A 6,000-nucleotide genomic window follows, 5' to 3' on the forward strand; every position below is an offset into this window, starting at 1 on the left:
TCGATGCTTGCCTCCCAGCCGGATGTCTCGGTGCCTGCCTCCCAGCCTGTTGTCTTGGTGCCTACCTTCCAGTCTGATGTCTCCGCTTTCCAGCCTGATGTGCCAGCTTTCCAGCCTGTTGTCTCGGTGCCTGCCTTCCAGCCTGTTGTCTCAATGCCTGATGTCTTTATGCCCGCTTTCCAGCCTGATGTGCCCGCTTTCCAGCCTGATATGCCCGCTTCCCAGTCTGATGTGCCCACTTTCCAGCCTGTTGTCTTGATATTGGTGCCCCAGTCTGTTAAACCAATGCCGGTTACTCTGCTTGCCGAGTAGAGTGCCTGTTACACAGCTTGCCAGTAGGGAGCCTGCTGCCCAGCTCAATGACCCAGATGTGCCAGCTGTCTGCCTGGATGTGCCCGACGACCAGCCTGAAATACTCTCTTCCACCGTTCTGCCCGATGTTATAGACTATGCACAATTAAGACTAGTTAGAGTGTCCGTAGGCCGCTCCTTTGGGGGGGGTACTGTCAGAAAAGGGTCAGTCCGCTGGTAAGATATATCATTTGGTGCGCAGTACTGGGGTCCACCAGCAGGCGTCTCCTGGCAGTTTGGAACTGTCAGGGGAATCTTTCCCTGCTGGTGTTATTTCATCTTTTGGCCGCAGTACTGACGTCCACCAGCGGATGGATCCTGGCAGTATGGAGCAGACAACACTCCCTGAGCTCAGGTATTACATGAAGACAATTATTGTCAGTCCCATAAATACCCAGCAAGCCCTCACATGCTTGCCTTGGTATTTTTCTTCCTTGCGCCCTGACCTGTACCTGCACCTTGTACCTTGTACCTTGTAACCTGTATCTGAACCTAAGCCTGCACCTGAACCTGTACCCGATCCCATCCTGATCCTGTCTCTCCTGTGTTCCTATTCCCTTGTAGCCCGATCCCATCCATTATCTCCCTCTCCTATCCCGCCCTTGTTCAGTTGCTGATCCCCTGTGTATGACCCTGGCCTGGCTAACGTGTTTGATTTTGGTACTTCCCTTTGGCTGTATATATTATCTGTTGTCTGTGGGTTTCTGTTGGTTGGTTGAGCACTGTGACAGACCTAGCCGGGAGAGAGACTTTTGGAGGGGACTGAATGCTAGCCTCTTGCCGATCGATCGTGGGCCCTGGCATTTGGGGGAACGGCGCTCTTTGTGAGCTGTGTGCCTGGGGTACCCTTGAGGTGGTATTACTGTGGATTCGGGTCCTGGTCCCCCAGGACACACAGACTCTGGGGACCCTGGATTTGCCATATTAGAAATAGTGGCTGATTCATAATGCTGGGACAAATACTGTTGGGAGGTGCTGGTGTCAATTCCAGCCACCTGTCTGTCTGTTGCCTGCTAGAATGTGTATTGTAAATAAGTCTCTAGTATGGGATATAAGAGCAATTAGATCCCCATTGTTGTTTGTGTTAATTAACTCTGCTATTGTGATAATGTTGATTGGGTTTTCTGAGCTACAAGACGGCCAGTCTGGCCTAAAGGTCATGTCTGAGTCATCTAGGCTGTTTAAAGGGATTAATTAGCCCATGTTAATTAGGTTTCTGGTAACAGGTGTATGTTCAGAGTAATATGATCCGGAGGTACGCACCTCCTCTTTTATTGTATAAAAGAGCCTGTATTTTTTAATAAAAGAGATTCCTGGTTGAACTTACATACAGCCTGCCTGATGTTTGTTCTGAGCTACACAACTGGATTAGAACGGCACATAGCTGTAGTTCTAGTCCCGGAGCATCGGATGACCGAACCATCAGATGTTGCGATCTACAGTCTGATTCTATAGCCACAGAGGAGTGTCGGGAGAGTGGAACTGAGTGAGCAAGGGGCTCGTTACATTGGTTGGCAGAGGTGGGATTTGCTCTCCAGTTACTGGGACACTCCAAACCAGCCTGCAGGAGAGCCACGCTGAAAGACTTACTTGAGGGCCGTGGAGGGAATGGTGGGATCGTGCTTCCTTGCCGTGAACACATCCAAACCATCACCTGGATCCAAGGTCCAGATAGCAGGAGAGGAGATGTACAGATACCAGCCACCATGGAAGAGGAATTCAGAAGGAGGTTGCGAGAGATGTAGATACAGCACAGAGGACCAGTATCGGAGCAGGTCCTGCTAGGATGGTTTGATTCAATCCGCTGCGAACTCAGGAAGGAAGCGCTAGCCCATGAGCAGCAAAACCAGGGAAAAGTTCTCCCCTCCATCCATGTAAGGTTCTGGTTGCAGTATGAAGTGTGAATGCTGTTATTGGGGGGAACAGCCAAACCAGGAGTGGACAGCCGAGTTAAGCAGGCTGATCCGGGCAGAAATGCGGTTGGACGAGAGCTACAGAGCCCTCCAGTGGTATGTAGCCCAAGTGTGCCCGTGGACAGCGGATGACAGGAAGGCTTTGACTACGATGGCCTGGGATTGTTGTACCAGAGGCTGTCCAGGGAGCCTGACTTTGGGAGTGATCGGGAGTGGAGTTTGGAGGAGATAATGGAGCACAGAGAGCGAAGACTGAATGTCTCGAAAGTGCACTGGGCACAGGAAGATTTGGAGTTTCTGACCGTTCAGGAATGGGAGCTTGAGATGGCCTACAGACAGCTGCTAGACTCTGCTCAGCAGCAGGGTGTGGCTCCCTTTGCCTGGGACTATCAGGAAATACCAGTTGACAACTCTGAAATCCTGGCTGAAGAGTTGACAATGTGGCAGAGTAACGGTGTGCTTTGCCAACCTGCCCCCGCAGCTATGGAGGCGGAGGTCTTATGGCGGATGCAGCAAGTGCTGACTGACCTTAATGAACCTGTTTCTGCATTGGATGATCTTGGATGGAGGAATGTGCCTGTCCAGCAGCATGCCAGAGAATTGGCAGTGGAAAATCTGAAGATTACCGTCCCCAAACCTGAAGTGCTGACAACAGGGCAGAGCTCTGCTAACCTCTGCCCAGCACTGATAGCATCTTCTGGGTTCCACAGAGAGGAGATGGTGAACCTTTATCCCCAGACACCAGTTGCAGAGACAGGGGATTTGATAGACTTTTCTGCTGAGGAAGAACAACCTGGTGAGCCTCCAGCAGAAGAAGAGCTGTTATTAGGGCCAAACTTCACTGTGCTCTGCCCAGCACCAACAGAAGTATCTGTGAAGTTACAAGGAACTTCCCCAGCTGAAGCGCTGGCAACCGGACAGAGGGTCCAAGATCTCTGCCCTACACCTGTGGCGGTTCCGGAAGCTCAGGGTGAGAAGAAGGTGGTCACTTCCCAGCAGCAGATCAGGATACAGGGGGAGAAGGGAGAGGAGGTGTTCATCGTCCCTCCCCAACAGTTGGCCAGGGTGGAAGAAGTGGTCTTTCCTCCCCAGCAAAGATCCGTGCACCTGGGAGACAGTACCACAGACATATCATCCCAACATCCAGATGAGAGAATGGAAAAGGAAGCAGCCGGCTCACCTCCCCAATGGCAGCTACATAGTTTGGGAATGGAGGAAGCCAGCCTCCTGCCCCAACGGTTAGCTGGAGTGGAGGATGCGGAGTCCCCAGCAGAAGTGCTGGCAACAGGGCAGAGTGCTACCAACCTCTGCCCAGCACCGGCATCAACTACAGAGTTCCAGGGAGGCAGGGCAGTCAGCCTCCCTCCCCAACAGTTAGCCGGAGCAGATGGTGTGGGGTTTCCAGCAGAAGGGCTGGCAACAGGGCCAAATACTGCTGGACTCAACTAACAGAGGATGGATTTCCTGTGAAGGTGGATGGGACTTCAGTCTCAACCTGTATACCCCAGGGATGCTGGGCAGTCGGCCCAGATCCCCAACAGCATGACGGAGTGAGCCCAGACACCCTGTCTTCTCTCCAGCGGCAGAAAGGACTCCAGGGAGAAGGGCCAGTCCAGGCCTCTCCCCAGCAGCAGATATGTTCTCAGAGAGAGGCAGAGGTTGGCTGGGTGAGTAATGCTTTGTTTGGAACAATTTGTTTGGGGTACTGTGTGGGTACAGGCATTAGAGGACTGGAACTACTGACTAACTTCGGAGTCAACCCGTCTGGGGTCTCCTCCTGTGTTAGTCTCCTGCCGAATGGGGGGAAATGTGACAGACCTAGCCGGGAGAGAGACTTTTAGAGGGAACTGAATGCTAGCCTCTTGCCGATCGATCGTGGGCCCTGGCATTTGGGGGAACAGTGCTCTTTGTGAGCTGTGTGCCTGGGGACCCTTGAGGTGGTATTACTGTGGATTCGGGTCCTGGTCCCCCAGGACACACAGACTCTGGGGACCCTGGATTTGCCATATTATAAATACTGGCTGATTCATAATACTGGGACAAATACTGTTGGGAGGTGCTGGTGTCAATTCCAGCCACCTGTCTGTCTGTTGCCTGCTAGAATGTGTTTTGTAAATAAGTCTCTAGTATTGGATCTAAGAGTCATTAGATCCCCATTGTTTGTGTTAATTAACTCTGCTAGTGTGATAATGTTGATTGGGTTTTCTGAGCTACAAGACAGCCAGTCTGGCCTAAAGGTCATGTCTGAGTCATCTAGGCTGTCTAAAGGGATTAGTTAATTAGCCCATGTTAATTAGGTTTCTGGTCACAGGTGTATGTATGTTCAGAGTAATATGAGCCGGAGGTACGCACCTCCTCTTATTGTATAAAAGAGCCTGTATTTTTCAATAAAAGAGACTCCTGGTTGAACTTACATACAGCCTGCCTGGTGTTTGTTCTGAGCTACACAACTGGATTAGAACGGCACATAGCTGTAGTTCTAGTCCCGGAGCATCGGATGACCGAACCATCAGATGTTGTGATCTGCAGTCTGATTCTATAGCTGCAGAGGAGTTTTGGGAGAGTGGAACCGAGCGAGCAAGGGGCTCGTTACAAGCACTATTTGTATTTGGGGTGTTTACTTATTTATATCACTTATCTTAAATAAACATTATTCCTATTTACTTTACATGTGTTTTGGTTTCCTCTTTGCAGTCCACACAATCTGGTCACACCTGTTCATGACAACATCATTGATATTTTACTTGACCTTTTCTAAATCCAGATTCCACATCATGATCTCACTGATGAGTACTTGTGCACTGTTGAAGTGAGTTTCTTCTTCCACAACAATCACATCACCTAAAAATAAAAAACACACCATGTATTATAAATATGCAGGAATACATCTATTACCTGAAGTTGTGGTCTGAGACACCGACCTGTTGTGGACACCATTTTGACCACTTCCTGAACCTCTGCATCCACATCCTCAGGTTCTGCATCCACATCCTCAGGTTCTGTGCTGAGTTCAGGAGGTGTGGGGTTCCTGGTGTCCTCAGATGTCACGATTCTTTTCTCCCCTATGTGCATACAAAAATGGTATACTTAGACAGATATTTGAGGCTAGAAATAGTAATACGAAACATTGCTTGGAAGTGTCGTCCAATTGTCTGTTTTGGCAGAGTTCCAAGCTGAAGACATGATTTTTTTCCCTTTCAAAAGCTGGAATACTTACCTATTTTGTGCAAGTTTCACACATGGAGAGACCCCTAATATCCACTGGAACACCTGAATGGGACACCATAAAAAGGTTGTTATGGTGTCCCCCACTAGTGCTCCTGCTTCCAGATGTGTAAACAGCTGCTGAGTGTCCTCTCCTTACACTGAATCAAGTTGTCATTTCATTCTAGTTTCAAACACATCTAGACAACAATGTAATAAACTTTAAATAGGCGCGAACAAATGTAGTTAACCTGCATCTGCCAAAAACTTTGTATTAGTGGTCGAACAAACAATGTTTAATACGAACGAGTATACTGTGCCCACGAACCTCAAACTTGGCATTTTAAACTGTACAACAGTAAAGAAAAGCACATGTACCAGCACAAAAGTAATAATAATAATAATAATAGGAACACACGACAAACACTTTTTGCAGCACTTTCTTGATCCTTCTATACTGATCCTGCTTCCGCAATTTCAGGTCTGACCAGTGTTTCCTCAATTGCTCCTTGGATTGTGGTACCCCAAAAGT

Source organism: Aquarana catesbeiana, linkage group LG07, assembly GCF_042186555.1.
Source record: "Aquarana catesbeiana isolate 2022-GZ linkage group LG07, ASM4218655v1, whole genome shotgun sequence".
Classification (NCBI taxonomy): Eukaryota; Metazoa; Chordata; class Amphibia; order Anura; family Ranidae; genus Aquarana; species Aquarana catesbeiana.